The sequence below is a fragment of the Sciurus vulgaris genome (assembly GCF_902686455.1).
Source record: "Sciurus vulgaris genome assembly, chromosome: 5".
Taxonomy (NCBI): domain Eukaryota; kingdom Metazoa; phylum Chordata; class Mammalia; order Rodentia; family Sciuridae; genus Sciurus; species Sciurus vulgaris.
The window spans coordinates 6,306,168-6,327,694 of record NC_136465.1 but is presented as its reverse complement, the minus strand read 5'-3'; the positions used below and the strand labels follow the sequence as shown (position 1 = coordinate 6,327,694).

The window sequence follows — 21,527 nt, the reverse complement described above, 5'->3', positions numbered from 1 at the left end:
ATCACCAATAACTGGTAGTATCAGTGCTAACATTGTATGTTCCAGGTTATGGAAACAACTTCTCAACTCTTCCACCTACTAGTGAGAGATTATTGAGCATCCTACAATTGGGTTCCTTCCAGGAAAAATCTGTGTGACACCAAATTTTGAAAACAATTTGGGGTCACAGGAAATCCTAGTGCAACCACAAGTCTTCCTAAATGGCAACAAATTGTCATGAGATCCTGGTTCTTCCTGGGTGTTTGGTGATATTCCTTTTTAGTCAAATAAATTCAAGTGATGAGGAAAGACTTCCTCTCACCGGGGGTGCTTGGGGGAGGTTTCACTTACAGTCAGAGACCTGGCATTTTCTAAGCCAAGTGAGGGGTGTTGGGTCACCTTTGCAAACAAGTAGGCACAGGGGGATTTCTAGGTCATCCTGAGTATTTGGAAATTTCCTAAATTTAATGATGTCCACACAATTCTGGAGAGCTAGTGAAATCAGAGAGTTCCATCTGAACTTCTGAGCAATTTCAGAACTACTTGTCTTCTGTAAAGCCCTGGCTTTTCTTCTGCCTGTCTGAGTTTCCCCAGTGTCTTGGGAACACAGAAGAACAAGACCTAAAACTGCACTGGATGGGAAAATGAATAGCAGAAGTCTAGACTGGGAGGGTCCCAGAACAACCACATGACAGGAGAGCCAGATTGTGAGAGCTTCTAGGGCATGGATTCACAGGAGATTCAGGTGTGTCTTTTGAGTACACATAGAGAAGCAGACTGTGGCTGTAGTTTGAGTGGTCCTTCTGCCTATGTGACAAAATACTTCTGGGGAACCTGTGGTAGGGAGGAGTTAGGAGTGTCTCTACCTCTGCACAGGGTTCCCACATTGTTGTGGTCCAACTGCAAACCCTGACCATGTTCCAAACCACAATTTTCTGTTGACTGCACTCTCCTTCCAGGACCCAGGAAAGTGCAAACATGAAGATTCACATAAAGAGATCCTGGTCTATGGAGGTCATCATCCTCAAATCTCCTGGCCAGTAGGGCATGAAAGCCCCATCCAGAGTTATTTCCAAGCTCTGTGAAGGACATAGAATTCTGATTTTCACCACATCTCCTAGATTGGATCAGGCTTTCCTACTGCCACAAGGCACATGGAACATTTCTCAGGTCCAGGCTTTCCCAGAGCAGAACAATTCCACTGAGCCTCTGTTTCCAGCAAGCATAGTTTCTGGGTCCAGAATCTGAAGGGAATCAGGGTAGGGCTGCTGGACTTGGACCAGGAGTGCCACCCACAACCTCTCCACATATCAAGTCAGTTGCTGGGCTGAAGTTTCCCTGGCACAGTGGGTTGCCTCTCCAAAGGGAAAGATACCCCCCAATTCCAGACCTGCACAAGCTGCGTGGGGGCACATGAGGCACTGTCACATTTTTTACAGGCTTTGTTGCACAAGGGAAGCTTCTTTGAACCTCCCCTACAGGTAGAGGCTCTCATTGTTTACAGAGGGAAAATGGGAGCATTTAAAGAGGTGATTTTGTCCAAGGTGCTGTCACAGGCAATACTGGAGGCCACTGGGAGCTGTGTGCATGACAGCCCCTCGAAAAATCCTCCATCATCATGGTCGGTAGGTCACAAGCATTTATTGTGTAGAGAAATGTGCAGACAATATTCATGAAAAAATTAAATGATACACAAAATATGACAGCATGAACAGGATTCCCAGTGATAGCCAGAGCAGGAGAGAGAAACTTGGCAGGCAGACAGGCCTAGAGGGCTCCTCCTCATGCTGCATTTGGCTTCTGCCTTTCTGCCACTGACCATAGATGGAGTGCACCGCTACTGACCAGCATCTCCATTGGAGCCTGACTGTGCTCTGAACTCTGAGTCAGTCCCTGAGGAATCAACACCCAGACTGGTCAGGTGTGACTGGACTCAGAGACCACTGCTTTCAAATCACCAGTCCTTGGTCTTTATGGGTCACTAACTCCCCTCTTACATCATCATATAAAGCCCTATACAGCAGACATCGGGCAGCACCTTGCCCCTGCTTTCCTTCATTAGTTTCATGCATCCTCTTATTTGCTCTCCTGCTCTGTGACCCTGGATCTCATTCTTCGAATTCACAAGATGAAGAACCTACAAATCCTTTCTTCTCCATCCTTCTCCTGATCAACATAATTAATTTAAGATAGTGGAAGATTAAATGACAGAAAGCCCTGGAGAACTAGTGAAATCATTTGCATTGTCACCTTTCAGAGGCCCAACAGAGGTACAGATATCCATTCCTAGCTATGTTCCAGATAATTCCACTGAAAAATTAAATTTGAGATGAAATAGTACTTGACGAACACTTGACGAACTAAAAGTACTTGTCTCAGAAAGAAGTTAGATTAAAAAATCAATTTACTTTCCAATTAGGAAGTGGGAAGGAAAAAATAAGAGTAGGAGCAGAAACATGGGAAATAGAAAAGAAATAATACAGTAAAAGTTGATACAAATCTAACAAGTCTAATCAAGAAAAAAGCAAGAAAGCATATCAATGGAAAGGAAGCTATCAAAACAACGCTATGAATGCTAAAATGCATTAATATTACAATTGTATAGTTATAATTATACAACTTACATATCTTGACCTACTTTAGCAGATAGAATCCCCTGCTTGTTTACACAGTCCATGTGAGTGATATTTTTTCTTCCCAACTTTTCACTGTCAGTCTGTGGATGTCTTTTTCTATGTGGTAAGTGTCTTGGAGACAGGAATATGTTCAGTTTTGTTTATTAATCCAATCTTCCATTCCATATGTTTGATTGATTAGTGTAGGCCATCAATATTCAAGATTATTATTGAGATATGATTTGTTTTCCCAGTTATTTGGGTTTATTTCTAGTTTTTAATTTTAATTACTTTCTTTTTTGATTGACTATTTCTTTAGTGTAGTTCCTCCCTTCACTGGTTTTCTTTTTTTAATTTTATATTCAGGAAATGTTCGGCTGAGAATATTCTGATGTGCAGGCTTTCTGCTTCTGAGTTCTTTTAATTTTGTTTTCATCAAGGTAGGTTTTATTTCATGTGCAAATCTGAAACTTAATTTTGCTGGATATAGGAATCTTGGTTGACATTCATTTTCCTTCAGAGTTTGGTATATGTTGGTCCAGTGTCTCCTGGCTTTGAGGGTCTGTGTTGAAAAATCATCTGAAATCCAAATTGTTTTCTCCTATATATAATCTGACATTTCCCCTCCTCATTCTTTAAAATTTAATTCTTATTCTGAGTACTAGGCATGTTTATTACAATGTGTCTTGATGTGGCTCTGTTGAAACTTTGCACATTTGGAATCTTGTTAGCCTCTTGTATTGGATTTTCCAATTCATTCTTTGTATTTGAGAAATTTTCTGACACGATTTCATTGAAAAGATCGTGCATTCTTTGCTTTGTCTCTCTGCACCTCATTCTATCCTGAGAATTCTTAAATTAGCCAAGGAAGGAGCAAATGACCCACAACCTCAGCTGTATGGCACCCACACAGGCACACAGAAGATCCATGCCCTCTGACCATCCCATCACCAGACTCCACTCCAGGGAACATCTCTCCCATGCTGCCTTCTTGATGAGAGGGTCGGCTCCACTCCTGCACCTGGACACAAATTTCCACCACAGCCCCAACCCTCTCAGGTTCTGCTGCTGCAGCAGCAGCCTACTGACTTCAGTCACTCTCACTTGTGGAACAAGTGTGAGGCCTACAGCACTCAGTACTCCTGAGATGAGTTGGCATTAGATACCTTTCCTCCTTCCTCTGTGCACTGCCCTTACCTATCCCTTCTCATGTCTCCCTACCTCCACCCCTTCCTTCCTGTCCTGGATGTGCCAAGATCACTGTACATGTCTCACACCAAGGTGCAGGTGAATGAGTCATGAAATGCTTTCGGGTTCCCAGTAAGTTGTTGCACCCAGGGCTCCCAAACCACAGGAGGGAAAAGATTGTGGTGTGAGGTAATCTGTTTAAAGAATGCCTAGTTTTTCCAAAGGCCTCAAAATCGGATATCCTTTCTATATGTATCTCCAATTGACTAAGAGAGAAATGAAGTTTTATTTCAGGGAGCAAAATGGCAATCTTCCCTGGAACCTACTGCAGTTTGGATGAGGAAGGACGGTTGATGTGAAGTGGTGCATGTGCTGTGCCTGCCTCCCCCAGCTTAGAGCTTCAGGAAGACAGATATGGAGGAAACTAACATCAGTCTGGCCACTGATCTTATTAAAAATCTAAATCCATGGTTCTACCCTTGAGTTCCAAACTCCTACTTTCTTAGATTTGAGTACTGCTTCTTGGAGGTGACTAGCACTTTAGGATTCCAGGAGCCATATTTAGCTCACTACTTCTCCTCCCTTGTTTCCATTAGAGTCCCCTGTCTTGTTTTAAGAAGGATCATCACCCCAGACACTATCCCCAACATCAGTGCTCTGAGGGAGGAGGGATAAGCACTTGATTAATCTTCTCTGAGGAACCACAGAGCTTTTCCTGACACTAGTCAGAGGTGTTCCCAAAGGTAGAGAAGGAGATGGCTTGTCAATGACTTCTGGTCCCTGCTAATCAACATCAGTAAAGTTCCAAATCTGCTAACTTTTGCAATCACCCAGGAGGTAATTTGAAATCCCACTGCCTAGGCATTAAGTAAAATACAAACTCACTCACAGAGAACTTTTCTTCTTGGCTAGAAATTTTAAACTTCATTAGGAATGAGGGGAAAACACAGTGATATGTATTTAAGTGCACAGGATGAATAAACTTGATTGCCATATTTGTTCATTTTAGACTCATCTTCAGAATGTGAGACAAATAGAGTACATGTTCATCAGATAAATATGTTGAAGAGAAATGATTCTGAAAGGAATTTGCTAGGTAAGCAGTCACAATATTGATACTCCTCCAATATTGAGGAGAATATTAACATCAAAATAAAATATGTTTATAATGACTTTTAAAAACCCCAGTTCATGAACAAGAAAACATTGTCCAAAATGGACTCCACTGACATCCTCCAGTGTCAAGGGGTATTTTCTGATGCAGTGCTCTGCTGAAAAGATAGAGATGCCAGAGACCACCCAGAGGTTCCTCAGATGAGTCACTTGGACAACAGGGATTATTTAAACCCTATATTTGCATTACAGCTCACTGTCTATAATATTTATCAACTCAGATCTTCCTACATCTGATTTCATGTAAAAGCTTTCATGTGCTGGCTGACTAAGTGCCCATGATTAATGCCAATTTATTTTCACATTATTCACAGTGTCAATGTCTGTGTGTCTGTTTCAGGACTTTGGGTCTCAGCAGTTGCACCCGTTCTACAGTTGGGGAGGATCCGCTTCTCTAGGTACAGCCTGCTCCCTGTGTCTGCTTCCTCAGCCCAACAGTGCTTGCCTAGTCACGTGTGTGTGGAGTATAAGTCTCCCCTTCCATGGTGCATCTCACTCCCAGTCACTGTCCTCAGAGCAGCATGACACCTGATGATCTTCATAGCTGACTCACAAGGCACATGGGAGTCCTGTTCCTTGGCCTTCACCAGAATGGGAGGGCTTTCAGCAGGAAGGGTTGTCTTCTCAGGAGAATGGAAGGAGGCAACTGTGATGAACTGGGAGCTACACCTGTCTGTGTCCAATCTACTGGAGATCATTCTTAAGGTTTGTTTTGGAATATAGATGGATGGTGGATGATGGAATGTGAAGCAGGACTGCCTGGAATTCAGGACCAGTCTTTTGCTTGGAGGGTGCAGCCATTGCTGGGCATCTTGACTGGTGTTGTCCATATAGCCCAGAACGACACCTTTGCTCCTAGTCCGCATACACATGGCAGAGGCAGGAGAGACTGGAGAGACCACAATCCAAGACCCCGAGAGCTCTCCTGGGGATTCTGGTTGTGACTGAGTCTAGGATTCTTTTGGGCATTCTGACAAGTCTCACTGGGGACCTGGACATGTCCCTTTTCAGGGCCTGTGCTCACTTCGGTGTGCTGGTCCCCTCTGCATGCTACAATCTGCAGGCATGTGGCTGGGACAGATTTGGACTGTTGTAGGGTACTCAAGAGTTGAGCACCTGGCCCACATCATGCCTTCTGAAGGCATGACATGACTCCAAAACTTTCAAAACTTGAAAGAAGACTCCCTCTGGCTTTGGGACAGCTGTCTTCACATGGAGCGCAGGATTTTGGCCAGAGTGCCTTAATGCTGGCTGACAAGTGCCAGAGAAAACCACTACCTTTCCTTTCCTGGGCCCAGGAGATACAAGTTCAGATCTGTGGATGGGAGACACAGAGGTACATATGGTCTCATGTGACTGATGTTGACATTGACTGACTCAAGTGGACAGCATCTAGGACAGATCTCCCCTGGTTTGTTTGAATTGGCATTGGCCTGCTTTCATGCTACAGAAAAAGACAGACACATAAAATACTCATTAGTACTTGCTCTAACTCAAGTGAAAATGAAAATCTGTCAATAACAATATGAACATAGAACTTGAAAGTTAATTGTAAGATAATAACAAGTACTCATTTTCAACTTGAGGTAGTGTTCCAGATATGGTGATAAAATATAAATATGTTAGATTATCAAATGATAAAAATTATGCAAAATTGGAAAATTAAAATCATTCTTAATATTTTATTTCATTATGAGGTTTTAAAAGGCTCTTTCCTTCAACTTCTATGGAATACAATTGGCTAATGTGATTTGGAGGACACTCTGATAGCTGGAAAATTTTGAAGACAAGTTGAGTGTATGCACCCACACTAAGAAAGAATATCGTCCACTAGGATTTGGTCTTATGCAGCAATTTGATGCAACCACACCTGTCTGGCAGGAAATTGAGAGACGTGCAAGTCCTTCTACAAAGCATTGGAAATATCAGAGCTGAAAAATACACAAACCCGAATCACATTGTACACAGCAGATTGGAGCAGATGCCTCACGCAGAAGTGACATGGAATGAAGCCAATAAGTGCTGCCCAAAGTAGGAAAGAAGCAGGGCAGCTGGAAGAGACTCACCTTCAAGCAGGCTCAAGGCTCTGTCACTTCCTTCCAATGTGGCTGCTGCCTGGGGTCTCCTGGTATATTTCTGGGGTAGATCCTTCTGCTGCTCCTCTTCCCTGCTGAACAAATGATGTCAATTATGTGTATCCAAATGGAGAAGCAGAGTTTAAGGTCCTAGTCCCATTAAGTGATTGGTGATACTCATATTGAAGCCTTGTGACAATTGCTACATCTGTGCCTTCCCTCAGGTGAGACCCTTGCCCTGACTCCAGGCAGGCAGTCTTTCTCATTTTCCAACTAAGTACTTTTATATGTTCTCCATTCCTTCTGTGCCTGTAGTGTGCGAAGCACCTAGATGTGCCCTGACACCTCCCCTTTACTGATTGGACATGAGAAAAATGAGCCCATGGGTGTGCTTTCCCGATATAAAGCTTTTGTCTATTCCTTTCCAGTTTGTCTGTAACTGCCTGGAGTTGGCAGTGCAGTGCTGTAGAGAAGGAGAGACACAACTACCTTGGATTGCAGTGGATTTGGGAGTACTTCTGTTCCCATGCTTAACTTTGCATCTGGTTCTTTTGCCTCTCAGGCTGGTTAAAGCCTCCTGTGATCTGGAGGTTGCCCTTGTGCCTGGTCCTCCTTCTCCTGCTGTAGGCCCAAGGCTTGTGGGGCCAGTGCCCCATCTCAGCACTTCACAGGCCATCTTCTCCTCCTTCGACTGTTTCCAAAGCCCCACATTCCTTGCATTTCACCTGTGGGTAGAAAACAAAAATGATAGTGCATGAGCAGAACCACAGCCAATATTCCATTATCAAGAAAAGGACAGATTTTCACATCTTAGTATTATATTTTTGGGAGAGACTCAGACAAGAGGTCCATTTCTAGCGTACTGGAGATGCTAGAGTTGTTCCCAAAACCCAGAGTTGATGGAGGCACAAGTAGGAAGGACTACACATTCTGAGAGATGGGATACTGAGCCAGGATTCAAAAAGTGGACAACATCCTGGCTGGATGTGATACTTATTTGCAGGTAAAGCAGACACTGGCAGCATAAGATCAGACCAGTTGGCCTGATGGGGAGTTCCCAGACTAGGCCATCATGGGATTCGAATGGACAACTCAGTTATAGAGACAGAACCTCTATGATCTAACCTAGGTTCCTTAATCCATGTTGGACCCTGGCTTTCCACACACCCAGGCTTCCACTTGCCCTGGGATCCTCCTACTCTGGTGAGGGAGCCCTGGGACCCACTGCTGCCCTCTGCTGCTTTTTCACATTCAGAGTATTAAAGGATCTATGTAGCTGAGGGTGTGTGGAACAATCTGTCCATTGTCTCATATCCTTCCAGTCAGGTCTGTCTTCCTCAGGTGCCAAATTTAGAATTCTCCTAGTCACATGGAAAAGAACAAAGTCCTATTCTCAGAGAAACAAATGCCCTCCTATGTGCACTTCCTTGCCTTTTTGTGATAGGTAGAACCATGACCACATAGTCAGAACTCTTCCACAAAATGTGATGCCCCATTACCACATGTTTCTCCATTCTCTACTATAGTCACCTGGTCCCAGGGTGGTACCCTGTCCTAGTCCAGACACATTGCCTGGTAATGAGACATTTGTTCCTCGAGTAGCTGATTCTAGAGAACATGTTCAATTCTATTGCAACACAGTGTGTGAATGCCAACAGAGGAAGTGATTTCCTTGAGTGATGAAAGAATCATGGCCATGAGGACTGGTATATACAGTTCTCTTATACAACTATTTGAAAACCAAACTATTTTCATATCTGACCAACTGTGAGGTCAGGAGAGGCTGTTTCAGATAAATGTTTCAAAAAAAATCTGTCACGTATCATACTTAGATTTGAAGTTCATAATTTGCATTCCAATTTGCTGACTTAATTTTAGCACCCTGCTATTTAATTACTTTCTCATAAATATAAAATTAATGCATTTGATTTTTAATTTTTATTATTTTTTATTTTTATTCATTGAGCACAAATGGGTTACAACTATCCTTTCTGTGGTTTACACCAAGTAGAGTCACACAATTTGTGTAATCACAAGTGTACTTAGGGTAATGATGCTTGTCTCATTCTATTATTTTCTTTTCCTACCCTCTACCCACGCCTCATTTTCCTGTACACAATTCATCCCTCCTCCATTCTTGCCTCTTTCCCATCCCCCATTATATATCATCATCCACTTATCGGAGAAATTATTCAGGCTTTGTTTTTATATGATTGGCTTATTTCACTTAGCATGATATTTTCCAACTCCATCCAATTAACTGCAAATTCCATAATTTTATTCTTTATGGCTAAATAATTATCCCTTTTGTGTCGCTGGCTCTTTGCGGTACAAAATCCGTGGATATTTGTCACCACTTGCAGCAACAACTTGCACGGGTCTCATGGGTGGTGGAGTGGAAACAGGCACTTCTATCTTTCTCTTTAGTGCACTGCTTTCTTGCTTGTTTGTTTATAGAGGATAGAGGAAATGAGGTTTGCTTGCTTTGAGAGGAGAGAGAGACTTTGCTTATCAGAGGAAAGAGACTTTGCTTAAGAGAGACCTTGAGAGAAGGACAGGCTTTGTTTAGAGCTTAGAGGAAGAGAGACTTGCTACGCCTGCTAGCTGCCGCCACTCTTCCCTCTAGCTGCTGCCGCGCGTCTTCTTCTCTCTGGCTGCTGCCGCGCGTGTGTCTAGCTGCTTCCGTGCGTGTGTCTTCTTGTACTGCTTTTCTGCTAATGGCTGCTGTGTCTCTGTCTCACTCCACCTACACCTATATCACCTCCAGGAGGCGGAGAGCAAGGCCACGCCTCTTACGCAAAGATTAGGCGAGAAGCTCCGAGCAGGCAATTAGTGCTCGAGAACACATGCGCATACATTGTGTGCATGGACGAGAAAATCACCTGAGTGTGCTTATGTCAATTAACCTCCTTGCTGCCGATGTGATCAACATGGCACGGCCCCCAACACTTATGTATATATTTTTGTATATATACCATAGTTTCTTCATCCATTCATCTATTGAAGGGCTTCTAGATTGGTTCCACAATCTACTTCTTGTAAATTAAGCTGCTATAAACATTGAGGTAGCTGTGTCACAGTTATATGCTGATTTTAAGTGCTTTTGGTATAGGCCCAGGAGTGTGGTAGCTGGGTCAAATTGTGGTTCCATACAAAGTTTTCTAAGGATTCTCCATTCTGCTTTCCAAAGTGGCTGTACCACTTTGAACTAAAAATGAACAGAGGAAATATTTAGACTAGGCATGTCCGTGTGATAAATTAGGCCCGAATCAAGAACTGACATATTCAAAATACTGACAAAATATCCTATTCTTTTCTGATCCCAGTGGACTGAAGCTAGGAATAAACAGAAAGAGAAATTCAGACAGTTTTTAAAATATTGAAAATGAACAACTGACTTTTCAAGAAAGAGTTGGTTATTCAAAAATGATAAGGAGAAATCTGGGATGACAAAATAGAGGAAGCTGCATTTCTGGAGACTTGGTGGAGTGAACATAAGAAAGTAGATAGGCAGCTTCTCCACAATGTGGGTAAATAAAAACAAGGGGGTACTTTGATCGATCCTAAAACTAGTCCTACAAAGCAGTCTGGGAAAACAGGAGGTTGGATAAAATAAGAAAAAATTCCCCAGTGGCACAGACACTGACACCACTGGGCTGGATGTTGCAGTCACAGTGGTCCCTCCATCAGAATCACAGAGGGATAAGAGAATTAAAGGAGCCAGCAGTTTTCAGAGGCCTGGGGACAGAGCATTTAGGGACCAAGGACATTGCAACAAGGACATTTTCCAACAAACCACAAAGACACACCGCATGATATCCAAGTGTGGAGGAAGAAGCCACCATCTCTCCAGGTGACATAAGGAGGAAAAAGAAAAGGACCATTTTGCAGCTGTGGCTGGGGGGCTGGCAACTGAGGAAACCAAGTCCTGGCAAACCTGAGGTTGACTTCAGATATAGGCCCAATAAACACACTGCACGACACAGAGTGCACTTAAGGGTCCAGAAGAAAATCAAATGTGGAGAGAGGATTACACAAGGGACAACTGGTGTCAGAAATCCACCTCGCTTTACTCCTCCCCCTCCAACCTGACTCTTGCAGGACCAACTGCTAGAGACACATCTGGGCGGGAACTTTGAAGGTTGGGGGCAGGAGAAATTCTTTGGAGACCCAATGTGAGACCAGGAAACATGGTGTCTTCAGTTGATGTAGGGAACTAAGAATTGACCCACCTACCCAATGAGTGGAAACCAAGGGAAGCCCTGGGGTAAAATCATACAGCATGGCCTGCAAGTACTGGGTGCAGGAGGTGTGCTGATTTAAAATCTCCAGACCAATTGCCATTTGGCAAAGAGTCTCCAGCCTAACTAAGCCTAAACCTTGCTTCCAGGAGTTCCACCTCTGGGATTTCCTTTCTCACTCCAGTAACAGAGAGTGGAGCATAATGCCCTAGAAGACCACACCTAAAACTGCAGAGAAGAGAAGCTGAGAATATTTTGAACTAAAATGGAAATAATTCTTTAACTTTGCATCAAGAATTTTTAAAAATTATTTTTCACTGTCTAACTGTGACCTTAATGGTACATTAATACAGTTTATACATTTATACAGTTCCCTATTTTCTTCTTCTCATCTCTAGCATTCTTGAAGCCAATTATTTCACAAGGATTAGTTCTTTATGCACTAGGATGTTTACTTAGTATATTGTAGTCTTGTTTTTTATTCTTTTATTTCTTGATTTTCCTTTAAAGTTTTTGCTTCATGTATATTTTTCTCCTGCCTAGCTGTTTCCCTTGATTCCTTCTTTTCTTGTGCTTACAGCCAATCTCTATTGTTCTCTCTTTCACTCTGCTTTTAATTCCTCACTTCTGCCTCCTCTCCTCCTCCCTCATAATCATTACAGTCTGTATCACTTCTGTTTTTTCCCAGTCCACCATTTAAAAATGTAAACGTTTTGCAAACTTGCTCTTTTTATTATAGGCATGAGTGGTCATATAATTTGCTTCTTGTGATACTAAACATTGTAGACATGATAGAAGGAAATAGTTGGTTTAATGCTGTGAATTGTTTGCTTGGTTTTTGTTATTATTTGTTTCCACCTAAACAGCAGTGTACTAGAAACAGAGGGACAGTACAAGTCCACAGAGTAGAAACTCTGTTGCCTCAGATCCATAACTACTAGATGGGTAGATGCACAAATGACATGAGAAAGCAAGGGACAAAGTCACCTTGAGCAAACCAACATACTCCAGTAATAGGATCCATTGATAACACTGCAGAAGAAATGTCAGAAGAGAAGTTTAGTATGTACATAATTAACTTCATCTGAAAGTAAAGGATGATGTGAGAGAGCAAACACAGATAGCAGAAGATTATTTCAATAAAGAGATAGAGATTCTGGGGAAAAAACAAACAAAAATAAAGGAACTAATAAACCAATCTAAAAATGCAGTAGAAAGCATCACCAACAGATTAGGCCAATTGGATGACAGAACCTCAGGCAACTAAGACAAAATATATAATCTTCAACATAGAGGTAAACATGGGGAAATGTTAAAAAACCAGGAATAGAGCTTCCAAGAATTAAGGGATAACACGAAAAGACCAAATTGAAAATTTGTCAGGATTGATGAAGGCATGGAGATACAAACCAAAGGAATGCACATTCTTTTCAATGCAATAGACCAACAAAATTTCCCAATGCTAAAGAATGAAATGGAGAATCAAATACAAGAGGCTTACAGGACACTAAATGTGCAAAATTATAACAGACCCACATCATGGCAAATGCCTAGAATACAGAATAAGGACAAAATTATAAAGGCTGTGAGAGGAAAAAATCAGATTACATATAGGAAGAAACTAATTTGTATCTCAGTTGATTTCTCAACCCAGACCCTCAAATCTAGCATGTCGGGGAACAGCATGTACAAAAAATCTATGCTAATAAATTAGAAAATCCAGAGGAAATAGCCAAATTTCTGGTCACACATGACCTTCCAAAACTGACCTCAGTATATATTGAAGAAACAAGAATATAATTGAACCATTACAAATAAAGATTCTTCCAAGGAACATCCATGGCTCCATAGGATCATTGCTGAGTTTTACCAGACTTTTAAAAATTTTGGTTTAAGATTTTTTAGTTGTCAGTGGATTCTTTAAAATTCTATTCATTTATATGTGGTGCTAAGTGTTGAACTCCAGGCCTTCCATGTACCAGGGACGCCTTCTACAACAGAGCCACAACTCCAGCTTATTAGCAGATGATTAAAGAAGTTCCAAAAACAATGCTTCTGAAATGCCCCCGTGGTGTTGAAAGGCAGGGACATTTAAAACATTCTGTGGGGCCAGAGTTAACCTGTATATTTACCCAACTGATGAGGACACAAGGAAAAAAGCAGAAGTAAACTAAGCACTTATATTCAGCATGAAGGAGGTAAATCCTGTCATGATCAGGGGCTTCCCTGGAACTGGAAGACACCACATCCTAGACACAGAGAGATAAGGCTCCAGTGTTTCCTCTCATATGTGGAAACTGAAGGAAAGAACATGATCCAAAGGTAGAGGGAGGACCACCAGGGGACTGGGAAGGGGCATCTGGAGTGAGAGACAGTGATTGAAAAGAGAGGGGCGGGGAAATGTGTAGAAGGATGGATGAACAGGAGAAAACACTGACATGTGCATGGATGGAAGTATCAGGCTGAATCCCATTAATTTGTTCACATTTAAATTCTTAAATTGCCCAAAGTAAAAATGACCAGTTTCCATATGACTCCTCCACCTACCCATAGAACTCAGAATGGTGGAGCTTGTTCCCTCTGAAATTTGAATCTTTCCACAGTCAATAAAATGTTGAATGATTTCTGAATGCAAACACTCACTATTTAAATCAAACAACCCTCACCCAAGGACCTAAACCTTCATCATTTTCTGTTTCTCTTCTACTATTTCCCCCAACAATGATCTGAAGAACACTTTGGACAAGAATCACACCTGAAGTCCAGCTGTCCTCCTCTGCTCTGCCAGCAGGTTTTCAGGCAAGTGGCTAATGGACAAACAGCCCAGGAGCAGAGGCAATGTCCTGGATGCCAGAGGAAAGGGAGGGAGGGACATTGGATACTTCCCTGTGCCCATGTGATCCAATGCCTCACCTGATGCCACTCACCTATTCCCTGTGGAAATTCCTGTTAAAACTTGACTCACACATTTGCGTCACCTGACTGTAATCCATGTTCCTGATTTGCGAGTCCTTGTGTCCTAGATAAATGCTACTTGCCTGGATGTCTGTGCCAATCTTTCTAAGCTAATACTTGCTTAGATGCAGGCTCACAAAATCAACACTTTAAATGGGTTTTAGGCACTTGGTAGATTAGAAATGCAAGATGACATTAGACGATATTGATTTCTATGAATTTGTGTTGCAGTGATCTGCAGGATTTTTTTTTACCACTATACTTAGAGATGCATCTGTTAAAATAAATGCCTTTGAGGGATTCAAGTGTTTGTAAGAAGCACATTATTGTGAGATGAATGGTAGGATTTCAGTTTGCCTTAAAATGTCCAGGGGTTTCTCTTCCTCTCTGGAGTTTGGAAAGAACAATCTATGACTTGAAAATGATGATATTTGATACCCAGTGGTGGACTCCTCGCACGCACTTCATTTTCTAGACGTTTTGTTAATGACTCACAGGGAACAATAAATGATTGGTGTTATTATGAGAAATCAGTTTCCAATTATTACTTTGGAATCCACCTCTGGTTTCATTTTCATTACATAGTCAATACTTGGTCCTCACCCTCAGGCGAGAGATCGGTCCATGCATTCCTTCAGTGCCCGACACCTGCTGCAGGCACTGGAGGCCGTAATCCAGTCATTCTTAAAAGTCCATCTCTACTTATCATTTGTCTGACAAAATACCCTAAAGATAAATCCCTCAACAAGGGTTTACTTCATTTTAGACTTCAGCATCTGTGATCCTTTGTTGTACAATGCCTGAAGAGGAGGCTCAGTCTCCAGGCATGGTGAATGAAAAAGCAGAAACCTGGGCAGGAATTAAACTCCCCAAGTTTGAATCAGCTGGGACTCAGTTGGCCAATTGCTGCAGCCTCCCGTGTGAGAATCCAACTGATGCTTAACTACAGATAGGAATGAGGTCAATTTGACCAGCTTGATCTTAAACACCTAGCAAAACAGTTAAAAAAGAAACCACAGCCATTCCTGGACATTTCAAAGAAGAAACAATACTTAAATATAACTTAAGATGAACACTTGTATTAGCACCTAAGGAAAAGTAAGACTAGAGGCTACAAAAGAGATTTGTAGGCAAGAGTACCTAATAACTAGCAAGAGAAACTGCCAGACTGATAAACTTTTAGTCAGTGTAAGGACTACAGATCTTATTAACCTCCTACACAGACAGGCCTAATCAATGTATGTAAGTAGATCATTTAGCATAAGTATCAAAATAAAGGAATCTTTGCTGAACCAGAGGATGCACCAATAAAAGGATATTTTGCAAAAATCAGATAACATTAAAAAGCTTAACTATATTTTATGGGGATATATATGACATTAAAAATTAAATGTTTTGTGTTCATTCCTGATAACTCTGACAGTGTTAAAGATTTACATTCTCACATAAAGGTCTTGACCTCTGCAGTCTTTGTTACACCTTGTTATGGAAACATCTTCTCAGCTTTTCCACCTACTGGTGAGAGATTATTGACTTCTATCACATTCATGATATATATTGACATGTTCCAGATGCTGCAACATTTATTTTGATTTCATCTCATTTCAGAACTCATGTCCTTTTGTCTCTCACTCATAGAAGCAGCACCCCCAGATGACATTGTGACCTGTTCTTCCCCAACCAGAGATTTAGTATAGATCCCACACCTACCTGATTTCTAAAAGGGAACTCCAATCTCCTTGCCTCACTCTGCCCCATTACAGCTGTAAGCCGCCACAGCTGTCATTGTCCCATTTCCTTACAGCAATAAGAAGTTCCTAAAACTAGAGGAGGGAATGAAGCCAGAATTAAAGACAGGCAGTAAGAATGCAATAGGTGATCAGGTCAGATCAAGAAAATGGAGGATGATCTGAGTCTGGGAAGTTGGACAATCTGAGCTCCTGAGAGATTGGAATGATCATGTCTCCAGATCCCTTTGATACAGCCATTCCCAAAAAGGTTGTTAATGAAGCAGCTCCTGAGAAGACAGAGATCTACTAATCAATACCCCCTGGGCTGCCACTTCCCTCCTGCCTGGCACTCCAACTTGGCCCTCCAAGTTCACCTGCTCAACACCACCCTGGCCATTACACTGACATATCCCAGTCACTATGCAGGAGGGGGTGGAAATAAATGAGATAAGAGAGAAGAATACAGGAGAAAAAAGGAAACATTTGTTGTAAAAGGGGCAGGGCACTCTCACTTCCTGGGTTACCAGAATACCAGCCATGGCCCCTTCTCCCTCCCATGGGACATCTGTGTTCTAACTTGAAGTAAACCTGCTTCATACACCTGCCTCAGCACTCTACTTTAATGTTCACACTTCAACATTGGAGGAAGCAGAACTCATCACCAATAACTGGTAGTATCAGTGCTAACATTGTATGTTCCAGTTTATGGAAACAACTTCTCAACTCTTCCACATACTGGTGAGAGATTATTGAGCATCCTACAATTGGGATCCTTCCAGGAAAAACCCATGTGACACCAAATTTTGAAATCAAATTGGGGTCCCAGGAAATCCTAGCACAACCTCAAGTCTTCCTACATGGCAACAAAATTTCCTGAGATCCTGGTTCTTCCTGGGTGTTTGGTGCTATTCCTTTTTAGTCAAATAAATTCAGGTGATGAGTAGCAACTCCATCCCACCTGGGATGGTTGGGGGAGGTTTCACTTACAATCAGAGAACCTGTCATTTTCTAAGTCAAGTGAGGGGTGTTGGGTCACCTTTGTTAGCAAATTGGCATAGGGGGCTTTCTAGGTCAGCCTGAGTATTTGGAAATTTCCTAAATTTACTGATGTGCACACAAGCCTGGAGATCTGGTGAAATCAGAGAGTTCCATCTGACCTTCTGAGCAATTTTAGTAGTCCCTCTCTTCTAGGAAAGCCCTGGCTCCTCTACTGCTTGTTGGAGTTTCCCCAGTGTCTTGGGAACACAGAAGAAGAAGATCTAAAATTACACTGGATGGGAAAATAAGTAGCAGAATTCTAGACTGGGCGGGACCCAGAACAACATCATAAGAGGAGAGCCAGATTGTGAGAGCTTCTAGGGCCTGGATTCACAGGAGATTCAGGTGTGTCTTCTGAGTCCACATGGAGGAGCAGGCTGTGGCTGTCGTTTGAGTGGTCCTTCTTGGAAGCCCATAGGGCATACCTTCTGCATATGTGACTAAATACTTCTGGGGACTCTGTGGCAGGGAGGAGTTAGGAGTGTCTCTACCTCAGTCAAGGTGTCCCCACACTGTTCTGGTCCAACAGCAATCCCTGGCCCTGTTTCAAACCACTTTCTTCTTCTGACAGCTCTCTCTTTCCAGGACCCATGGAAGTCCAGACACATAGATTCACATAAAGAGATCCTGTTCTATGGAGGTCATCATCCTCAAATCTCCTGGCCAACAAGGCATGAAAGCCCCAGCCAGAGTTGTTTCCAAGCTCTATGGAGGACATAGAATTCTGCAGTTCCTAGGAGGACCATGATCTTCACCACATCTCCTACATTGGGTCAGGCTTCCCTACTGCCCCAAGGGCACTTGGAACATTTCTCATGTCCAGGCCTTCAGAGAGAAGAATAATTCTGCTGAGCCTGTTTTTAACAAGCACTGTTGCTGGGCTCAGAATCTGAAGGGAATCAGGGTAGGGCTGCTGGGGTTGGGGAAGGAGTGCCATCCACAACCTCTCCCCATATGAAGTCAGCTCCTGGGCTGGAGTTTCCCTGGCCCAGCAGGTAGTGACTCTGAATGGAAAGATGCCCCCCAATTCCAGGCCTGCAATAGATGCTTGTGGGCACATGAGGCAATGTCACATTTTTTACAGGCTTTGTTGCACAAGGGAAACTTCCTTGAACCTCCCCTACAGGCAGAGGATCTCATTGTTTACAGAGGGGAAATGGGAGCATTTAAAGAGGTGATTTTGTCCAAGGTGCCGCCACAGGCAAAGCTGGAGGCCACCAGGAGCTGTGTGCATGCCAGCCCCTCGGGAAATCCTCCACCATCATGGTTGGTAAGTCACAAATACTTCTTATGTTGAGAAACATGCAGAAAATATTCATGAAAAAATTAAATGATACACAAAATATGACAGCATGAACAGGATGCCCTGTGATAGCCAGAGCGGGAGAGAGAAACTTGCCAAGCAGATAGGCCTAAGGACCCCTCCTCATGCTGCATTTGGCTTCTGCCTTTCTGCCACTGACGACAGGTGGACTGGACGCCTCCTGACCAGCACCTCCATTGGAGCCTGACAGTGTGCTCAGAACCCTGAGCTAATCCCGAGGAATCAACACCCTGACTGAGCAGGTGTGACTGGATTCAGAGACCACCACTTTCAAATCAGCAGTCCTTGGTCTTTCGGATGAATAACTCCCCTCTCATATCACCATACAAGGCCCTAGACAGCAGCCATCTCGCAGCAACCCACCCCTGCTTTCCTTCTTTAGTTTCATGTGTCCTCTTATTTTGTTCTCCTGCTCTGTGACACTGGATCTCATTCTTTGCATTCACAAGAAAAAGAACCTACAAATCCTTTCTCTTCCACCCTTCTCCTGATCATCATAATCAATTTAAGGGAGTGGGAGATTAAATGACAGAAAGCCCTGGAGAACTAGTGGAATCATTTGCATTGTCACCTTTCAGAGGTACAGATATCCATTCCTAGCTATGTTCCAGATAATTCCACTGAAAAATTAAATTTGAGAGGTAAAGAACCATAGAATTAAAAACCTTCGTACATTAATCTTATTTAAATTATTTATGGGGCTAAGTTCGTAGCTTAGTTGTAGAGGGCTTGCTTACCATGAGTGAGACATTGGGTTTGATTCTCAGCACCACATAAAAATAAATAAAATAAATTATTTATGACCCTACATGAGTACTGGAATTTGAGTGGAGAAATCTGTACACATGATACATGAAAATTAGAAGGAATGTTAACTTGAACTTAATTGAAAACTTATCCTAACTGATGCCACATGCCTCCTTGTTATTTCTGCCAAAGACAGGCAGGCATATTCCCAAATGACTTCCTTTTGAATTCAAAACCACCATGGAAATGAATCAGGAAAAACTTCCAACATGACTTGGTTCATTGAGAAGGTAAGGAATTGAAATGTGTCATTTTCTCTGTAAAGTGGTTTAAAATGTAGAAACACTTTTAATAAATGCAAACAGTACTCCCTTTGAAATATTACCAATATGAAACTGTACATGCCTCAAATGCTAAAAGAATGTGCACACACACAAACAACAAACAAGACTTTGTCCTGTATTCTTCATTTTCCATGTTTTATGAGACCGAATTCAAAAGTATTCCCATCACACCAACTGAGCAGAACTACCAGAAATGTTGGTTTGTTGGTTTGCTTTGTCTAATTATGACCTCAGGATATTCATGAACAATCCTTATAATTGAATCAGATTCTATGCTCCTGGGATCCACAAATCAGAGAAAGGAGTCAAGGAGTCTCTCCCACAAGGGAATTGACCACATCCAAAATCCTAATCCATTTAAGTGCTTAGAGGTGATTGGTGGATCTGACACTGAGTCAGTGGGTGTGGTGGAAAGGCTGAGCTGTAAAAGGGCTGGAAACTTGGAGAAGACTGTCATTTGAAGACCAGCTCAGAAGGAGAAGCTTTCCTCCTCTTGAGATCCCAGCTGGGAAACCCTGTGGTCAGTGCTCCTGGAGACAATGGGGCAGCTTCATCCCAATGTGGAGGTAAGTCTCTGTTTGATGCCTTTGTGAAACCGACATGTTCATCAAAAGCAGCTGATGCTAAAGTCCCTTTGAGTTTTTACCTACCTGCAGAGTCACCATTGTCACCTTGCACTAATGCATGCTTGAATAACAAATAGGCTCATGTGGGGACACAGCTGGTTCCTAGGGAGAAACAATCTCTGAGCTATCAGAGATCTTCTGGGGCTGGGGCTGGGCTGCAGAACATGGGAAACACTTGCTACGTGAATGCCGTACCACAGTGTCTGACATACACCCCTCTTCTGGCCAACTTCATCCTGTCCCAAGAGCCCTCCCAAACATGTCCTCCTCTTGCATGCTATGTGTGATGCAAGTTCACATGACATGGGCTCTCCATCACCCTAGGGATGTCGTTCAGCCCCTCCCTGCATTGGCTGCTGACTTCCACTCATGGCAGCAGGAAGATGCCCATGATTTCTGCTATTCACCCTCAATGCCCTGCATAAACATGTCTGTGTGGGCACAACCAGCCAGGGCTCGCTCCCAGGACATCACCCTCATGCACCAAATAATTGGAGGGTGATGGAGATCACAAATCAAGTGTTTCTGCTGCCACAGCCTTTCAGACACTTTTGACCCCTACCTGGACATCACCCTGGACATCCTGGCACCTCAGAGTGTGCAGCAAACCTTGGAGCATTTGGTGAAGCCTGAATGGGTAGAGGGGGAAAATGTCCATTGTGGTGTTTGTCTGAAGAAGATGCCAGCCTGCAAGACTTTGAGCCTGCAGACTGCCTCAAAGGTTCTCATGCTTGTACTGAAACGGTTCTCAGGTCTCACAGGTGACAAAATTGCTAAGCAGGTGCACTATACTGAATGTCTTGACATGCAGCCGTACATGGCTCAGCAGAGCAGTGGCCTGCTGGCCTGTGCCCTCTATGTGGTGCTGGTCCATGCTGGAGTGAGCTGTCACAGTGGACATTACTATTGCTACATAAAAGCTGGGAATGGCCAGTGGTATAAAATGGACCATGCTAAGGTAGTGGCCTGTGACAATACTTGTGTCCTGAGTCAGTGTGCATATATCCTCTTTTATGTCCAGAAGAGTGAACTTGAACCTGACAGTGGGATCATGTCACTAGACAGGGAACCAAGTACTCTTGGGCCTGAAGACACAGGCTTGGGAGCTGCCCAAGGGGAGCTCTAGGGGGACTCCTTTAGCCACTTAATGCAGTCAGAGGAGCCCCTGGGGGCCCAGCTGCCAGATAACTCACCTTAGATCTGTGGAAGTTCCTCCAAGAGCAGAAACAACCAAAGTCTGACTCCAACCCCAGGAAAGTAGAATTCACTCTGCCTCCCAATGGAGTCACCACTCACCAGTCAAAACACAGAGGAGGGTAGAGAATTTATGATAACCAGGAAATATACAAGCCTAAGAAGGCTACCAAGAGCACAGTCAGTGGAGGGTCTGTGAACACTTGTGTTAGAGGAAGGGCCAGAGTCACCTAAAGGAAGAAAAAGCAGGGCAAGAGGTTGCGGTGGTGTTCTAGCAATCCAGTACGAGGATGAGCCC

The 21,527-nt window shown here is 43.0% G+C and overlaps 2 pseudogenes across 2 annotated transcripts in view; one reads left to right on the top strand and one right to left on the bottom strand.

Annotated features, from left to right (window-relative positions):
* Nucleotides 1-20,693, bottom strand: part of LOC306662151 (ubiquitin carboxyl-terminal hydrolase 17-like protein 6) — a 56,785-nt pseudogene extending 36,092 nt beyond the window's left edge. The window contains exons 1-3 of the transcript in view: nt 20,598-20,693; nt 7,700-7,755; nt 7,022-7,122 (exon numbers count right to left, since the gene is read on the bottom strand). The product of the transcript in view is annotated as a ubiquitin carboxyl-terminal hydrolase 17-like protein 6 (transcript). The remainder of the gene's footprint in view (nt 1-7,021; nt 7,123-7,699; nt 7,756-20,597) is intronic.
* LOC306662318 (ubiquitin carboxyl-terminal hydrolase 17-like) overlaps nt 1-21,161 on the top strand; it is a 189,034-nt pseudogene extending 167,873 nt beyond the window's left edge. Inside the window, exon 2 of the transcript in view lies at nt 20,757-21,161. The product of the transcript in view is annotated as a ubiquitin carboxyl-terminal hydrolase 17-like (transcript). The remainder of the gene's footprint in view (nt 1-20,756) is intronic.
* Nucleotides 21,162-21,527: the final 366 nt, after the last annotated feature.